We start from the raw sequence: 19,628 nt of genomic DNA, 5'->3' as shown, positions 1-19,628 counted from the left end.
ACTATGTTTATCATTATTAAAACTCTAGTCTTATATAAAATTATATACCGTAATTATATATTCTCTCAAAAATCATATATATTCTAAAAAGATTATGTTAATTGTGATATTCACCACCCTTTAAAAAAATGGCTCAATGATTTCTAACCTTCTTCGAAATAAGTGACATGCTTATTATAAACCTAATTGATAAATATAGAGCCATAGAGATTGATTACTAAAAAAAATATCAAATTCCTGTAAAGGCACGATCATAAATAAAAATCTCTTTTGCATTGTTTAATGTTTTCTTTAAATTAGTACATTAGTACAAGTCAGGCCGGGACGGGTAAAGGCGAATATATATAGAACCTACACATCTTCTATTACCAACATACAGTCTTACTTTCTAGTATTTCTTTCGAGAATGTAAGTGGACAGAAGCTATAGCTCTCTGAAGCCTGGATCAAAACCTGCTCAGCCTTCTTAGAATTTTTGCGTACCTTTTGAGTTGCCATAGATTTCCTGCAGTGCGCTGTGTCCGGGAGATTTTTCTCGCAACCCCAATCTCAACCTCAGGTTATGGTGCAGCAATCCCGGCAAGAAGTGAACTTGGCCGACGATATTAGTACACTCTGGATCGGAGGTTTGCAGCATTGGATGGATGAGAATTATCTGCACGAATGTTTGGCTTCTACCCAGGACCTTCTTTCCCTTGAGATCATTCGCAATAAGCAGACTGGACATTTAGAGGGTTATGGCTTCTTGGATTTTGTAAGCAATGCAACAGCCCAGATGGTTCTCCAAAATTACAATGGTGTAGAGATGCCCAGGGCTGAACAATTTTACAGGCTAAATTGGGCAACGAATACTGGTGGAGAAAATCGTTCTGAATATTTTACTATATTAGTGGGAGATTTGGCATCCGATAACACAAATGAGCTGCTGCGAGAGACCTTCAGAGCCAGATACCCATCTGTAAAAGGAGCAAAGGTCATTACTAATAGGGTTACAGGCCGAGAGACCTTCAGAGCCAGATACCCGTCTGTAAAAGGAGCAAAGGTCATTACTGATAGGGTTACAGGACGTTCAAAAGGATATGGGTTTGTAACGTTTGGGGACGCGAATGAGCAGGCTAGGGCTATAACAGAAATGAATGGAACATTTTGTTCCTCCAGACCTATGCCATAACAAAGCAGACTATTGTTTATCCCAGAGAATGATCCAAACAATACTACTCTGTTTGTTGGTGGCTTGGATCCCAATGTGACAGTGGAAACGCTGATGGAGACATTTGGCATGCAAAGATACGTTTCGGCAAGCGGTGTGGATTTGTCCAGTTTAGCAACAGGGCATCTGTAGAGTTAGCATTGCAAATGTTACATGGTACAGTTCTTGGTCAGAGACCAATTATGCTTTCTTGGGGAAGAAACAAACAAGTGCAGCGTGCAGGGCCTTTTCAAACATAGGATACAAGGACAAGGATATAATGTTGGTTATGGTTATGTCACACAGCCTCAACAAACAAATCCAAATCCATGGAGTGGGATTTATTATGGTGGTATCCAAGGATCCAATGCTGATTATAGTTATGCCACACAACCATATAGTGCTGGTTATGCTTATGCAAAGCAACCTCAAGACGCAAATATGTTCATTAATATCGCTCCAAATGCAAACTATCAGCAGCATCCACAGTAAATTAGTTTCAGTTAAAGCAGCAACAGGGCATCTGCAGAGTTAGCATTGCAAATGTTACATGGTACAGTTCTTGGTTAGAGACCAATTCGGCCTTCTTGGAGAAGAAATAAACAAGTGCAGCGTGAAGGGTCTTTTCAAACACAACAACCAGATCCAAATCAATGGAACGGGGCATATTTTGGTGGAGGACAAGGATACAATGGTGGTTATGGTTATGTCACACAGCCTCAACAAACAGATCCAAATCCATGGAGTGGGATTTATTATGGTGGTATCCAAGGATCCAATGCTGATTATAGTTATTCCACACAACCAAATAATGCTTCTTATGCTTATGCCACGCAACCTCAAGACCCAAAAATGTTCATTAATATGGCTCCAAATGCAAACTATCAGCGACATCCACAGTAAATTAGTTTCAGTTACAATAGCCACAGTGAATTAGTTAATAGATTTTTCAGTAAATTAGTTTCAGTTACAGCAGCCACAGTCGTTATAGATTTTTCTGGTCATTGTTTTTTATTTTTCAATCTGCTATTCTAAATAATAACTTTAGTATTTTTAATCATTAACAAAAAAATATTTGTTCATGGTATATGGTTATTGAATTTTTTGTTCTTTCATATCATATATGGTTATTGAGTTTCAATTTTTTCCCTTTTTATTTTGGATATGTATTTTAGTTAGGGAGAAAAATACCTAATAAAAGTATTTGTATTTTTAATAAGTTATGGAGAAAAATATTTAATAAAAGGTATTTGTATTTTAATAGGTGAAGTTGAAAGTTCTCTGCAATAGTTTAAAGTGATTAAGATTAAATAACTTTACTACTTTTACAAGCATTTGAATAAAAAAAATCAACTAAAAACAGTAACTTGGTAGAGATTGATATCAACCCTTATAAATAACATTTTATAAAACTTCATATCACCCCTTTTAGGAATAAAAATTCACTCCAGTCACTAAATTTTCTAGGGCATCATAATTACAAAATTTTCATATGTATTGTTACTTTTTAAAGACATGAATTAACACTAATTTGTAGAGCTTTATTTTAGAGGTAGTTGAATTCTCCATGTAATGTATATAAAATTTCATTGTTTAACACTTTGAAACTATGCTAAAACTTCTTGCCTTATAAGGCTTTAAAGTTGTAACACACAAGTTGTGGGACACTGAAGCACTACTACATATGGTGTCAATGTTTGAAATTAAATTTTGATGGTGTAGTTAAAATCAAACATAGTATGTTTAACAAAGCTTTGTCTCATGAGTGCATTTGACCCCGAGGGCCATAATTGTGCCTAATAGTGTTGAAAAGTGTAACTAGGTTTAGTCTTCATAATGACTTGTGTAATTATGATTTTATGTAAATTGATGAAAAGAAGAAAAATAAAATTACTTTTGTAATGCTTGAATCATGGGTTTCATGATCAAGGGATTTTGTTTTTAGTAGAAGCTTCCATTGAGAGCTATTAGGTTTAGTCATCAATACATAAAGTCTAATGAGTCAATATAATTATTGAAGACCCATTTGGGTATGTTACACTGCAAAAGCAAATTTGATTATGTCATAAACCCTTCAAGAACTTGTCACAAGATTCTCCTCATTTCGGGCTTCAAAATAAGAAAAAGGATGTTCCTTCGAAGACAAGTCGACTTATTTGATGGACAAAACACTATATATAGGCAGCTTGGCTTTCATTTGGATTAAATTTTGGTCAAGGCAATCTGAGTGAGAAAAAGTGTGAAGATCACAAAGGAGAAGTATTATTATCAAGCAAAGGAGGAAGATAACCGAGTTCATTTGGATTTGTTTTAGGGCTAAACCCTTCAACATGTGTGAGATTATAGTATTGTCTATTGCAGAAAGGGCCAAAGTACTACAATCATCTTAAGAAGGATAGTTTCCATCAAGCGAAGAAGGTTGAAGGTCAAAGTTTCTCAAGAAATGAATCTAGGGTTTGTAAAGAAGGGCTGAAAAGTGCATATTTGAGCCAAGGAGCGAAATATGAAGTCTAGGCAAGGGAAGTGGGAGGAGGAAGAAGTTTGAATATCATTATCTCAAGGAAGAAGTTAAACAAGGGAGTCTTGTGACTTGGTCTTGGAGAGGTAAATAGGTCAAGAGTCTTGATCGCTTATATTTTGTGCCTCTTGTCTCTTTATTGTTTATGCATTGGTAGTTGTTTGATGAAGAATAACACTATAATAATTTAAGTAAATGTATTAATCTAAAGTAGTAAAAAACATTCACAATTAGATATCATACAATGGGTTGCAAGTGGTCACAAATATGATAAAAACCTATTTATGTGGGTTTGCTTGTATAGTTGAGTTAAAGATAATATATATATATCTGTGTGTGTGTGTGTGTGTGTGTGGGTGTGTATGTGTGTGTGCGTGTTGGATTATGAAAGATATTGTATTATGATTTTCATAGTTGATGTAATTGGGAAACATGTTGAGTTGCATATACATTGATTGCATGTACAAGCATGCACACAATTGAATGTTTGGATGTAAGAACAAAATTCTTTGTGAATCTACAAGGTTCATTGATATATCAATTTGTATATCTATATGATATATCACAAGATATAGGGTTGTACATTTGCCTATATATTTGTTTGTGCAATTGGAAATTTAAAACCCTTTTCCATGCAAAAATATCAAAAGAATTGTTGTAGGAGAAATATGGAAAATTGTTTAAATTTTCCTTCTTAAAACACATGTCAATCTAAGGGAAATGCAATAATGTTGAATTTTGTATTATGAGATGATGGATATGTAAGTTATTGAGTAATGCATTACTTAAGATTAGATATGTTTTCCTTAAGGAGAAAATGTATGCTCAAAATGGAAATTATGTGTTTTTTATATGAAAACAGGCCATTAAGGAAAATACGTACTCTAGAGTGAACAAAATAAGTCTTGTGTTAGGATTTGCATGAGAACTTCTTCAAATGATAATGATAGTTAAAGTTCATATATTTAGATGAATTATAAACATTAGCATGTTATCCCTATGAAATTTCATAAAAACAAAGCATTGTAGAAAATGTGTGTCCTGTTAGGGAAAATGTACACTCGCAAGTGAATGCATGTTGAATGCATGTAATGATTTTTGTACTTGTTAGGGGAGGATATGCACACGTTTCTAAGGATAAATGCATACCTTCACTATAGAAATGCATGCCCTTGACACAATGTGCTAACCTATAATGATGTGAGCCCTAACTGATTCTTCCATAGCCATATGAATGGCCTTCATGGTAAGAAGATTGAAAATAAATGGTAATCCATTATGAGATGATGATGTTGATATGTGTTAAATTATGGTATGTTCTATGCTTAGAGCAGTTTACTTCTTTTCTTCTTATTAGCAACAGATTAGCAATGACATATACATTAAGTAAAGTGCAGATAGAACATTAAACGATCAACAGAAAACAAGCCAAGACAAGACACAAGATGTAGTGGCTAGCCAGGGACAAACCCCAATGCGGGGAAACCCTTTGATCAAATCTTCTTTTATCTTCAATAGTTCAGCAAAGAGAAACAGTACAAAATTAGAATTCTGTAAATTTATATCAACAGCAGCAAACCCTAGATCAGCAAAGTCAAACTTGGTCAAACGAGTTGAAATTGACCTCCAATATGCTTGGTCAATTTCCGGTCAACTAGCCCTCGAATAGCCTTAAGAAAAAACCCTTGAACAGTGCCAAAAACACAGTCAAACTACTACCCAAAACTAGGGCAGTCAACGCTGGTCAAACCAAAGGTCAGATTTCCTTGGTTTCTGTGCCAAAATCTGCGGCCTGCTTAGGAGAGGCAGCCACACCAAAACCGCACCGTTGATGAGTCAATGCTTGGTCAACGCAGGTCAAATATGCCTTCTGCTACCTCAGTCAAACTCGGTCAACACAGTTAACAATTTCTGCGTCTTCTTTAGCCCGCGTCTTCTTGCTTCCCACATGTGAGAGATCCTCTTCCTTGTGTATACCCAATCATACAAGGAGAGAGAGAAGAATGAGAGATGATGAGATGATTTGAAATGAATCAATCTCACTTGTATTTATATGATTTGTGCCACACATCTAGTTACTAGCCGACCTTGACAATTTGTCAAGTAATTACAAATAAATTCATATCTCCATAAATACTTGTATGAATCAGATGATCTTTAAATTAATCCCACACCTCTCGACAAGAGAAATCTAGGAAAAATATTAGCTGCCATAAATAAGGTGACCCACCTAGAGTTTGGCCCTAGTTGCCAATTTTAATACTCCCTCTCAACTAGGGAGAACTCCATCTACAATCCGTCTGATCGTCATTACTGTCCCAGCCATCAAATGCACTGCCCTACACTCTTGGCCCTACTCTGCTCTGCTTGAACTATGAAGAAGAAGAAATGATTGAGGATGTATCATAGCATCCTCCACTGACCCGAAGTCAGTGTCATAGTGTGTCATACCACTCTCACTAATCCCAGATCAATGGAGGTCATCCTAGCATAGGGAGTATGGTAGATACAATGATGCGTCCATCGATAGTACTACTAATGGTCCCTAACCCCATTTCCCTACTCATTGATCAGATGAGAGGTACTTCCCATGAGTCTCAGACTGCATGGGTAGGATGCCTCGACAGGAGAACTAATCATCCTGTCCACAAGATAACGAATCATCTTGTCCACAAGAGAATGAATCATCCTATCCAACAGTCGCCACAGGAGAACTAATCATCCTGGCCCATAGGAGAACTAATCATCCTGTTCCATAGTCACCACGGAGAACTAATCATCGGGGCCCACAGGAGAACTAATCATCTTGTCCTACAGTCGCCACAGGGTGTCACAGGGGAAGGTTGAACCTTTCACCCTGTACATAGTGCACCACCAGAGGATGGTGAGTCGCCCTATGGTCGCATGTCGCTCCAAGAAGTACCCTACGCCCCCCTGGAGCTCCCAGAGCTCAATAAATCATACTTGACCCTCATAAGAGGGTCTCTGAACGACACCAAGTTGTTCTTGGAAAGTCAAGAATTTGACCTTTCCCAAGGGCTTCGTCAAAATGTCAGCGACCTGTTCATTTGTATCAATATGTTGGAGCCTTATTGCTCCCCGTTGCACCATATCCCGAATATAGTGGCACCTAATATCGATATGCTTGGAGCGATCATGAAATATGGGATTATCTGATAAATGAATCCCGCTCTGGTTGTCACACAGGATCACGGTGGTATCCAATCTAAATCCAAACAGCTCACTGAAGAGATTTTGCAACCAGACCACCTCACAATAGGCCATACTAGCAACAATATACTCTGCCTCGGCAGTGCTCAAAGCCACTGAATTTTTCTTCCTGCTCATCCAGGATATCGAGGTAGATCCCAAAGAGAAACATCACCTGGAAGTTCTCTTTTGGTCCACCACACTGCCTGCCCAATCAGCATTGGTATATCCATGTAGTCTCACATCTGCGGCAATGTATCTCAACCCATGAGTGATTGTGCCACAAAGATATCTCAATAGATTCTTGGCACCAATCCAATGTGAGTGGTGAGGCTCAACCATATGTTGACTCAATGTGTTCACTGCAAAACATATATGCGGACAAGAGTTCACCAAGAACATCAATGCTCCAATGAGTTGACGATACTTGGTAGCATTTCGTAAAATGGGTCCGGCAGCACTACCGCTTAACTTCTTGAATTCAATCTCCATCGGGGTAGTCACGGGCTTGCAGTCCACCATATCGAATCTCTCCAATATCTTCACCACATATTTTCCTTGAGATAGGAAAATCTCCCCTTGCTTCTGCTAGACTTCTAGTCCTAGGAAACAGTGCATCAGTCCTAGGTCCTTCATCTCAAATTCAAAAGCCAACTCCCTCTTACATTTGTGAATGAGAGGGTTTGCACCTGTTAGAAAGAGGTCGTCAACGTACAACACTAGTATGAGAGGATTGTCATCTTCAACCTTAAAGTAAAGGTTAGAGTCAGCTTCACTCCTAGTGAATCCCAACTTCATCAAGTAGCTATCGATCCTCTCATACCACTCTCGGGGTTCTTGCTTCAGCTCATAGACAGCCTTCTTCAACCTGCACACATGAGATTCTCGATCATGAATCTCAAATCCTTCGGGTTGCTCCACATAGACCTCCTCTTTGATCGAACCATGCAAGAACGTGGTCTTGACATCCATCTGATGTAGGTTCCATCCTTGCGAAGCAGCAAGGGCTATGATCGAGGGGATGGTGGTATATCTGGAAACAAGTGGAAATATCTCGTCATATTCTATATCTTCCTTCTAAGAGAAGCCACGAGTGACAAAACGAACCTTATACATTTCCGCACTTCCATCAACTGCATGATTTATCTTGTAAAGCCATTTCGAAGTGACAACTGCTTTGTCCTGGGGTCTGAGGACCACATCCCAGAGATCGTTTTTCATGATGGACTCATATTCCTCAGTCATAACATCCTTCCATACTTGATGCTTGACAGCTTCTGCGAATGATGAAGGCTCATTTTGGATGATCATGCTCATGATGGTCAAGTATTCATCATACCTGGTCGGCTTCTTACCTTCCCGGAAGGTTCCCCGGTGCAATGTGCCCTTCAGCATCATCAAGTGTCCCCCTAAGCCATGAAGGCATCTTCCTAGAAGAGGAAGGTTCTTGCGGAGGGGGATCAATAGGATCCATAGGTTATTCCACATCACGCATCGTCTCATCTTCCTTTTACTTTGGTTCCCTGGTGTTAACTTCTGTAGATCCCCTTTGAGTAGGAATATTGTCAACTTTGCTAAGAGCCATATCTTCGTCAAAGGTGACATCGTGGCTAATCTCGATTTCCCTTTGACTAGCCACATAGATTCTATAGCCCTTAATGTTTTCGCTATAGCCCACGAAGATTCCTTTCTTTCCAGATGCACCCAATTTATTCCTCTTCTCCTTCGGCACATGGAAATATACCGGACTTCCAAAAATTCTAAAATGAGATATGTCAGCTTTCTTACCAATGAACATCACTTCAGGATTCTTGGAACCCAGTGCTCGATGAGGGCATTGGTTTTGCACATATACGACGGTATTCGCAGCTTTAGCGCATAGAAACTTCGGAAGTCTTTGATCGTGAAGCATAGCACGGACAGCTTCCATAATTGTACGATTATTCCTTTCTGCCACACAAGTCTGCTTCGGAGTATATGGCGTTTTAGTCTCCCTCTTAATGCCAACCTCTTTGTAAAAGTCATGGAACTCATTGGATTCATACTCAGTCCCATTGTCAGTCCTTAAGATCTTGATCTTCTTTACAATTTGATTCTCGATCAAGTCTTTGAAGTGACGAAATGTTGGGTCCCTATAATACTAGTGATTACCCCATTACTATTGTACTTATACCCCTTATTTATATTGTTGTGCCCCTATTACCCCCATGTTGTTATTTATGTGCCCCATAGAATCCCTCTATTGTTATTTTTGTGGCTTTATATTATTATTGTTAGGTCGGCTGGATTATATTGTGACTCCTTAGACTCCTATATATAGAAAGGAGGTTTTGTCATTTGTATCATCCAAGAATTGTTCATTTATGTAATGTAAATAAGGTTGCCCCCTCGAAGAGGCTGAATTCTAAGGCATTGATCTATCTTTTCTATCTTTTCTTGAGCTGGTTTCATAACATTTGGTATCAGAGCTTTGGATTCTAGGGTTTCGCTGCTCCAAAAAGGTCATTGTGGCATTTTCACTATAACTTTTTTTCTGTGACGTTTCAGAAGTTGCAAAAATAACCCGTTTGAGAAGAAATCGCGTTGAACCTTGGGTCCGTATTTTAGAGCTTTTCGCGTGATATTTGTGGAGATATGATCTGAGAAATTTGGTCTTTTTGCAGACTCCTGAATTACATTCAAAACAGGTGACCTAGGGAAAATCGTCATAACTTTCTATCTAGGGATCGGATTGAAATTTCGTAAGAAGGTACAAAAAGAGTACAGATTTTAGTTTCGTGTATGTGTGTTTCAGATTCAAAGGTTGAAACAATGACACGTGGCACGTCGTACAAGTTCGCTCTACTGAATTAGTATAAAAGCAAGTCACTGTGGGAGATTTCACATAACTCGTCCTTGGAGAATCCAATTTGGGTCAGACATGTGGCATTGGAAAGAGGACATAGAAGGCTACTACAGGCTGCAATTTCATAATTGTATGATATGAAATTACAGAGATACATCAGATTCAATATCAGGCTTCTATAAAGTGAAAAAAGGTGTGTAGTTTTTTTTAAATTTTTGTGTAAGCTTGGTTTAACGGAATTCAAAGGGCATAGTAAAGCATTATTATTGGTAACTGATGCCCCGAGGAAAGAAAATGAAAACACCTAGTAAGGAACCTGAAAGCTCTAGCATGACTCATGAAGAAGAGGAAGAAATGCTACATGATATATCAAAATTACAAGAACAAGTGCAACAAATGTCACGCTCACAAAAGCTAACATAAGCTAAGATAAGTGGCGTGGAATCTAAGGTAAATGGCGTGGAATCTAAGATAAATGGCGTGGAAGCTAAGATGGATGATTCAAAGACAGATTTGAAGAGAGACATGGCAGATTTGAAGATAGACATGACAGATTTGAAGACAGATTTGACAAATTTCCTACAAGAAATACTTACTAATGGTGAAAAGGTTGTAAAGGAAACTCATGATGTGAAAAAAAGTAGTGTTAATCATGATTCCATAGACACTAATGTTGGATCGAAGACCCACCATATTCCAAAAATCGATATGAGTAAGTTTGATGGCAAGGATCCCGCCACATGGATATTACAGATGGAGCAGTTCTTCGATCTCAATAATGTGAAAAACACACAAAAGGTACGTATGGCAACTGTATATTTGGAACCAAATCAGTTTGTATGGTATCAATGGCTTTGCTCTCGTAAAAAATTTATCACTTGGACAATTTTTATGGAAGAATTGATAGCACATTATGAAGATACAAAAAGCAACACTTTTTTTAGCCAATTGATAAGTCTCAAACCAAAGGGTTTAGTAATGGAGCACATTGAGGAGTTCCAAAAATTGAACATAAGGGTAAAAGATATTCCAGAGGAGCATAGGATTGATGTGTTCATAGGGTCTTTAAAGGATAATATCCAACATGATGTTCGCCTTTGGGAACCTGATTCATTAGAGAAGGCATTCAGGTTAGCAAGAAAAATGGAAAGAAAAATTATGGCAACAAGGAAGCATACCACTCACAACTATAAAGATGGAAGTGTTGTTGCCCCTAGTCTTCCACAACCTATAAGGTTGACACCACAAAAATTGGAAGAAAAAAGAGCAAAAGGGCTTTGTTACAGTTGTGATAGAAAATACACTAAAGGTCATAAGTGCGCTGAAAAGAAATTATTCTACATAGATTGTGAAGAGGAAGAAGAAAAGGAGCAAGAAAGGTCAAAAGAAGAAGATATACTCCAGGAACAAAGCCTATATGAAGAAAAAATAAATCCCACCATATCTTTTAATGCATTGGCGGGAATTACCACTCCTCAAACCATCAAGATATAAGGACAAATCAAGAAGAAAAAGGTAATAGTGTTGATTGATTCACGAAGCACCCACAATTTTATTCATTGTAGGGTAGCAAAAGAATTGAATTGCTTCCTATATCTAGCACCAGAGTGTCAAGTGATGATTGCAAATGGAGGAATAATAAATTGCTCTGGAAGGTGCCATAATATCAAGCTATCCATGGGAGAATATGTGTTGACTAGCCCAATGCTTTCCATTCCAATGGGAGGTGCTGATGTTGTACTAGGAGTCCAATGGCTACAATCCTTGGGTACGATAGCTTTTAATTTTCAAGAACTTTTCATCAAATTTTCTACGGAAGGAAAGGAAGTTGAATTAAGGGGTATTGCAGGGAAACCAGGAAAGATAATAAGCTCTAATGGTATGACAAAGCTTCTAAAAAAGGAGAAAAGAGGTGTAATTGCACAATTATGTTCGCTAGATGTTTCCACATCGGAATCATCTATTTCTCCAGATCTCCAAAAAGTCCTGGACAATCATTCCAAGGTATTTGAGACTCCCAAAGGTCTCCCACCTATACATGATCATGATCATGCTATTCATCTGATTCCAGGAAGTGTTCCTCCAAACATCAGGCCGTACGTATATCCCTATGTCCAAAAAAGTGAAATTGAACGTATGGTTGCAGAAATGCTAGAGGCTGGTATAATTCAACCAAGTCAAAGTTCTTTCTCTGCTCCAGTAGTATTGATGCACAAGAAGGATGGATCATGGCGCATGTGTCCAGATTATATGGAGCTCAACAAGCTCACTATTAAAGATAAGTTCCCCATTCCTGTCATTGATGAATTATTGGATGAATTGCATGGATCAATTTACTTCACCAAGTTGGATCTTCGTTCGGGATATCATCAAATCAGAATGAAGATTGAAGACATTCTGAAAACGGCATTTAGAACTCATGAGGGTCATTATGAATTTTTGGTCATGCCTTTTGGCCTTACTAATGCACCTTCAACATTTCAATGTTTGATGAATTCAATTTTCAAACCATTCCTTAGAAAATTTGTGTTATTATTTTTTGATGATATACTAATCTACAACAAGTCTTGAAAGGATCATGTTGAACATGTTGACAGGGTGCTACAACTATTGGAGGAGAAACAATTATATGCCAAAAGATCCAAATGTTTCTTTGGAGTCCAGGAGGTGGAATATTTGGGTCATATTGTATCTCATGAAGGAGTTAAGGTAGACCCTAGCAAAATTAAAGCCATTAAGGAATGGAAAATCCCCACATCCATAAAGCATCTGCGAGGATTTCTTGGGTTGATAGGGTATTATCACAAGTTTTTTAATAATTATGGGAGAATAGCAGCACCTCTAACAACATTATTGAAGAAAGATGCATTTTCATGGACTCCGGAAGCAATAAAGGCCTTTGAACATCTTAAAGAGGCAATGTGCCAAGCACCGGTCTTAGCTACACCGGACTTCACAAAAACCTTTATTGGGAAATGTGATGCTTCAGGAAATGGAATTGGTGTTGTTCTGATGCAAGATGAAAGACCCATTGCTTTTGAAAGTCGTCCAATCAAGGGAAAGTTTTTAAGCAAAGCTATATATAAGAAGGAAATGTTGGCAATACTCCATGCACTTAAGAAATGGCGACCCTACCTAATGGGAAGACATTTCAAGGTAAAAACGGATCATGATAGCCTTAAATATTTTTTAGAACAAAGATTATCCTCTGAAGAGCAACAAAAGTGGGTCACAAAGATGTTGGGTTATGACTTTGAAATCATCTACAAAAAAGGGAAGCAAAATGTGGTGGCAGATGCACTCTCAAGAAAGGATGAGGATGTGGAAGCATTGTTGTGCACCATTTCTATTATCCAAAGAGATTGGATAAACGAAGCAAGGGAGGAATGGAAGAATGATGAAAAAGTGTGGGCACTTATTTGAAAGCTACAAAAAGATTCCAGTATGTCTGATACATTTAGCTGGCAAAATGATTCATTATGGTACAAATATCGCTTATACCTCTGTAATAATTCCCAACTAAAACAAAAGATTCTTATGGAATTGCACACTTCTCCCTTAGGAGGGCACTCGAGATTTTTAAAAACTTACCACAGGGTTAAGAAGGAATTTTTTTGGGATGGCCTTAAATCAAATATTCAAAAGTTTGTGGCAGAATGTTTGATTTGCCAACAAAATAAAGTTGAAACAATTAAGACACCGGGTCTATTACAACCTTTATCCATTCCAAGCAACGTTGGGAGGAGGTTTCAATGGATTTTATCACAGGTTTACCCAAGTCTGAGAGAAAGAGTGTCATCATGGTGGTAGTTGAAAAACTTACCAAGTATACACATTTTTGTGCATTATCACATCCATTTAAAGCCTACTGCATTTATGGAAACAATTCAAAAGCTACATGGAAACCCAAAGATTATTGTAAGTGACAGAGATCCCATTTTCACTGGAAATTTTTGGACAAAATTATTTTCTTGTCTTGGTACTTAGTTAGCTCATAGCTCATCTTATCATCCTCAATCTGATGGGAAAACTGAGATAGTAAATAAATGTTTGGAAGGATATCTTCGTTGCTTTGTATCTGATAAACAGACACAATGGGTTAAATGGTTGCCTCTAGCTGAATGGTGGTATAACACTTCCTTCCATACAACAACAAAAATGACCCCATTTATGGCACTTTATGGGTATCAACCACCATCCATCACATCATATTTAAGAGAAAATTATAAGGTTCAGGCAATGGAACATCACATCGAACATCAACAACAAGTCCTCCAACTCTTAAAGGATAACCTCGTGTTGGCACAAAATAGAATGAAACAACAGGTAGATCAACATCGCAGTGAAAGAAGTTTTGATGTAGGTGATTGGGTATTCCTACGGCTACAACCATATAAGCAAATGTCCCTAAAGCAAGCTAAGAAGGATAATAAATTATCACCAAAGTATTATGGTACGTGTTACACAGTAATTTGTCACTGCCTTCCTGTCAGTCACCCTGCTGTGCCCAGGATTCACAATCACCAAGTTCCTGCTTTCTGAACTGGCCCAAAAACCCATTTTTCCAAAGTTTTGATCATCAGCGCGTCTGTTCCTAAAATAACCGCGATGACGGGCGCCCTGTAGTGTATTCCGTGCGCTGCCAGCGCGGAAGAACATCACTTTTCCGCGATGGTCGACAGCGCGCCTTTCCCGTGTGCTTCCGCGCTGACATGACTGTCCCAGTTATTGAGACGCGGCGACAGCGCGACAGTTTCCTAATAATCCGCGCTGATCCAGTTTGGGCGAATTTGTTCAAACAACCAGCCTTCCAGATCACTCCAGGCTTGGTTGTTAGCTTTGTGAATGACGACTCCCTTCTATGGCATGTCTGTTCGACCCTTTCCAACCACTTCCCTTGAAGATAAGCTCATCCTTCCACCCTTTTAGGAGACTCCTTCTCCTATATAAACTCTCACCATTACCATGAGCAGCTAGTTAGACATAGCTTGGAATAGCTTGGATTGTACAGAGCTTGTAGTGCTCAGATTGCTGCTATAGGTTTGGTGTGCTAGGTGTGGAAGTGATTGATTGCTTAGGGAAGGTTGTTTTGTGCTACTTGTGTGAGAGAGAGAGTTGTTTGTCTTGGGAGAATCATCCTCAAAGGTGAATGCTTGAGATACATGCTGACTGGCCCCTCCTGAGAAGGTTACCGACGTCAGAACACTTGGTTGTACTCTTCTCTATTCTGATTAATAATAGATGACTGCTATTATTGTTCCATTCTCATTTGTCTATGCAATGGTTAAACGTGAATTACATCTTTTCTGACTGATGTATGGTTGCTTTTACTAGATTTCACGCTTGCGTTTGTTTTCTCTTCGTGTGTGTAGGTATCTATTCGTGGAGATCGCGGAGGATTGTGACCAGCCGAAGCGAAGGAGTGAAGGCAACGTCTCTTCGTCAAACGACAGCGCAGGAATCCAAGTAGGTGCTCTTTACCTCTTGTTTAATTCTAATTAGGAACATGCGTAGCAGCATTGTGTGATTGTTGCTAGACCCCTGCTGGGCTAGTAGGGATCGCCTCTATCCGTAGAGGGGATTTACCTCTCCAACAGTACGTACAAGGTGTTGCAAAAGATCAGTACTATGGCATACAAATTGGAGCTTCCTGCAGCTTCTCGATTGCACCCAGTTTTCCATGTTTCATGTTTAAAGAAGGTTATAGGCGACAAGCTCCCAGTGCAAACAATATTGCCAAAACTTGATGAGGAAGGAAAAATTATATTGGAACCGGAAGCAGTGACAGAAACAAGAACTCGACATCTACGAAATCGATCAATTTCAGAGTGTCTTATCAAGTGGAAGAACTTATCCGCTGAAGATTCCACATGGGAGGATGAGAATTTTATGCAGAAGTATCTAGAACTACTCAAGCGTTGAGGACAACACTTTTTTGAAGGAGAGGGGCATGTTGGGTCCCTATAATACTAGTGATTACCCCATTACTATTGTACTTATACCCCTTATTTATATTGTTGTGCCCCTATTACCCCCATGTTGTTATTTCTGTGCCCCATAGAATCCCTCTACTGTTATTTTTGTGGCTTTATATTATTATTGTTAGGTCGGCTGGATTATATTGTGACTCCTTAGACTCCTATATATAGAAAGGAGGTTTTGTCATTTGTATCATCCAAGAATTGTTCATTTATGTAATGTAAAGGAGGTTTCCCCCTCGAAGAGTTTTAATTATAAGGCGTTGATCTATCTTTTCTATCTTTTCTTGAGTTGGTTTCATAACACGAAACCAAGTGAACACTTCATCCTTATTTTTCAAGAAGTATATCCAAGTCTTGCGAGAATAATCATCTATAAAAGTGAGGTAATATAAATATCCTCCCAAAGAGTTCACGGGCATCATACCAGATATGTCTGAGTGAACCAACTACAATATATCAGAGATCTTGCTCGAATGGTCCTCTTTTGAGCTTTCCTTTGGCACATCTAGGACATACACCTTCTTGCTCTACTCGGAACTCGGGCATCCCTGTCACCATTTGTTTTGCATTGGGTAGAGCTTTATAATGAAGGTGAGCAAACCTTCGATGCCATAGTTTGGACTAAAGTGACGTGTCACAAGACATGACACCTAGTGGACTTCCTCCGACCTGATATAATGAATCGACTTGAAACCCGAGAGTGAAAGCTTCCTTAAAATTATTTTTCCATACATGTACCTTTCCATCGATGAAGGTTACCTTGTAGCCTTTGTACTCCATTTCCAAAACCGACACCAGGTTCTTTTTGAGATCAAATACATATAGGACTTCTTGCAAATGAATTGTATTACCCTAATTCAATTGAAGAGTGACATTACCTACGCCTTTCATGGGATATTTTAGGTTGTCACCAAGAACAATTTCCAGTTTGGTCTCCTTTTCAATCATATTGGAGAGAGCTGCTTTGTAACCAGTGAAGTGCCTTGAGGCACCACTATCAATAAGCCAATTTCCCAGTGAGTCGGGGCGAGCAGTAGTAGAGAGGGTTGCTGGTAGACAATATTCATCTTGCTTATTGTTAACAACATTAGATTCATACCTAGAGTTTCTTGCCTTCTTGAAGGGTTGTCCTCTTCCTTGATTTCCGACATTTCTTTTACCTCTGCCATTGGATGTGCCATTCCTTTGATTGCCCTGAGAGTGATTTTGGTCATAGTCATGGTGTGAGTCCCTTTTATCAGGGCACTCCCTCACATAGTGGCCCATTTTGTTGCAATTGTAACATCGAACTTTTCTTCCACCCTTTGGTCCAGCCTTTCCTTTGGATTTAGCCCCAGAATTGTTTCTTCTTTTAGCATGAGAAGAAAAGGAAGAGGGATGACCTTTAAGTATGGGCATTTCTTTCTCTTCCATCCTTGTCTCTTCTTGAATACATCTAGCCATCAATTCCTCAAATCCTGGGATGACATTATTGTTGAGAAGAGTAGTCCTAAATATATACCATTTAGGTGGAAGTCCTCCAAGGGTTGTGATAGTCATTTCCTTGTTAGGAACTACTTCCCCAATAGATAGGAGATCGTTCTTGATCTCGGCAATCCTTAAGAAATATGCTTACATACTCTCATCTTTGCCCTTCTTAATTTCCTTCAACTTATTTCTAAGGAACAGAACTTGATTTGCATCATTAACTTTAAATAAACTCACCAGTCTATCATAGATTTCGTTGGAGGTTGTTAGCTCGGAAACATAGGCCACCAAGCGCTTGTCGATAGAGTCTCGGATGATCTTCCTTGCTTTGACTTCTCCCTTGCACCACTTGCTTTTGGCAGTAGCAAATGCATTTGATGGAGGCACAACAATATTTCCTCTCACATGGTCCAACACTTCCTGATCTTCTAAAGTCAGATCGAGAGACATATTCCATCCATGATAGTTAGACTTCTCACAGAGCTCATCTTCGGTGGGGAAGAGTGTTGAGGACCCCATGAAGTTTTTAGGATAGCCTTGCTAACCTTATCTTCAGTGATTTCTCTTGCTCTTGCTCTTGCTTGGGCTTTGTCCTCACCTTAGCTTTGATACCATGTTAAATTATGGTATGTTCTATGCTTAGAGCAGTTTACTTCTTTTCTTCTTATTAGCCATAGATTAGCAATCACATATACTTTAAGTAAAGTGCAGATAGAACATTAAACGATCAAAAGAAAACAAGCCAAGAAAAGAAACACAAGATGTGGTGGCTAGCCAGGGACAAACCCCAATGCGAGGAAACCCTTTGATCAAATCTTCTTTTATCTTCAATAGTTCAGCAGAGAGAAATAGTACAAAATCAAAATTTTGTAAATTTATATCAGTAGCAACAAACCCTAGATCAACAAAGTCAAACTTGGCCAAATGAGTTGAAATTGACCTCCAATATGCCTGGTCAATTTTTGGTCAACTAGCCCTCGAACAGCGTGAAGAAACAACCCTTGAAAAACCCCAAAAACACAGTCAAATTGCTGCCCAAAACTAGGGCAGTCAACACTGATCAAACCAGAGGTTAGATTGCCTTGGTTTCTATGCCAAAATCTGCAGCCTGCCTAGGAGAGGTAGCCACACCAAAATTGCACCCTTGATGAGTCAACGTAGGTCAAAGATGCCTTTTTCTGCCTCAATCAAACTCAGTCAACGCAGTCAAAAATTTATGTGTCCTCTTTCAACCTTCATCTTCTTGCTTCCCATGTGTGAGAGATCCTCTTCCTTGTGTATACTCAATCATACAAGGAGAGAGAGAAGAATGAGAGATGATGAGATGATTTGAAATGAATTAATGTCACTTGTATTTATATTATTTGTGCCACACATTTAGTTGCTAGCCGACCTTGAGAATTTGTCAACTAATTACAAATAAATTCATATCTCCATAAATACTTGTCAAAATCGGATGATCTTTAGATCAATCCCACACCTCTCGACAAGAGCAATCTAGGAAAAATATCAGCTGCCATAAATGAGGTGAACCACATGGAGTTTGGCCCTAGTTTCCAATTTTAATAGTATGGCATGTCTTATAATGAATTGTCTTCTAAATGAAAAAGAATGTATAAAAATGCATACATAAAATGTATGAAAATAGGTCATATTAAAAAATGTTTTTCCTGTGAAGAAAAATTCATTCATCGTGTTGATAATTTGATACTAATCTTATGAAATTACATGAAAATAGGTCATGATACCTTCTAGAAATCATAATGTTAGTTAAAGTTCATATATTTAGATTAATTATGAACATTATGCACATTATCCTTATGAAATTACATGAAATCAAGTTATTGTAGAAAATGCACGCCCTATTAGGGAAAAATGTATACCCTCAAGTGAAAATGCATGTAATGATTTTAATACTTGTTAAGGTAGAATATGCACCCTTTGCTAAGGATAAAGGCATACCTACACTATAGAAATGCAAGAATGATGAAGAATTGTTGGCACTCATTCAAAAGTTGCAACAAGATCCTTGTACATTTGATACATTTAGCTAGAAACATGATTCATTATGGTAGAAAGATCTCTTATACCTTTGTAAGAATTCCCAACCCAAACGAAAGATTCTTCTGGAATTACACACATCTACCTTAGGAGGGTACTCAAGATTTTTAAAAACTTACTGCGAGGTTAAGAAGGATTTTTTTTGGGATGGCCTTAACTCTGATATTCAAAAGTTTGTGGCGGAACGTTTGGTTTTCCAATAAAATAAAGTCGATACAATTAATACCCCGTGTCTGTTACAACATTTATCCATTCCAAGTCAACGTTGGGAGGAGTTTTTAATGGATTTTATCACAGGTTTACCCAAGTCCAAAGGAAAGAGTGTCATCATGGTGGTAGTTGATAGACTTACCAAGTA

General features: G+C 38.4%; 1 pseudogene; it reads left to right on the top strand.

Annotated features, from left to right (window-relative positions):
• The first annotated feature begins 600 nt into the window (after window positions 1–600).
• On the top strand, window positions 601–1,448 carry LOC149196248 (RNA-binding protein L pseudogene; annotated as a pseudogene).
• Window positions 1,449–19,628: the final 18,180 nt, after the last annotated feature.

This window comes from Pinus tabuliformis, chromosome 2_2 (genome assembly GCF_031772625.1).
Source record: "Pinus tabuliformis cultivar Carrire ecotype Pingquan chromosome 2_2, CPIR1, whole genome shotgun sequence".
NCBI lineage: Eukaryota > Viridiplantae > Streptophyta > Pinopsida > Pinales > Pinaceae > Pinus > Pinus tabuliformis.
The sequence above is the reverse complement of the archived record's forward strand: the minus strand, read 5'-3'. Positions and strand labels throughout refer to the sequence as shown.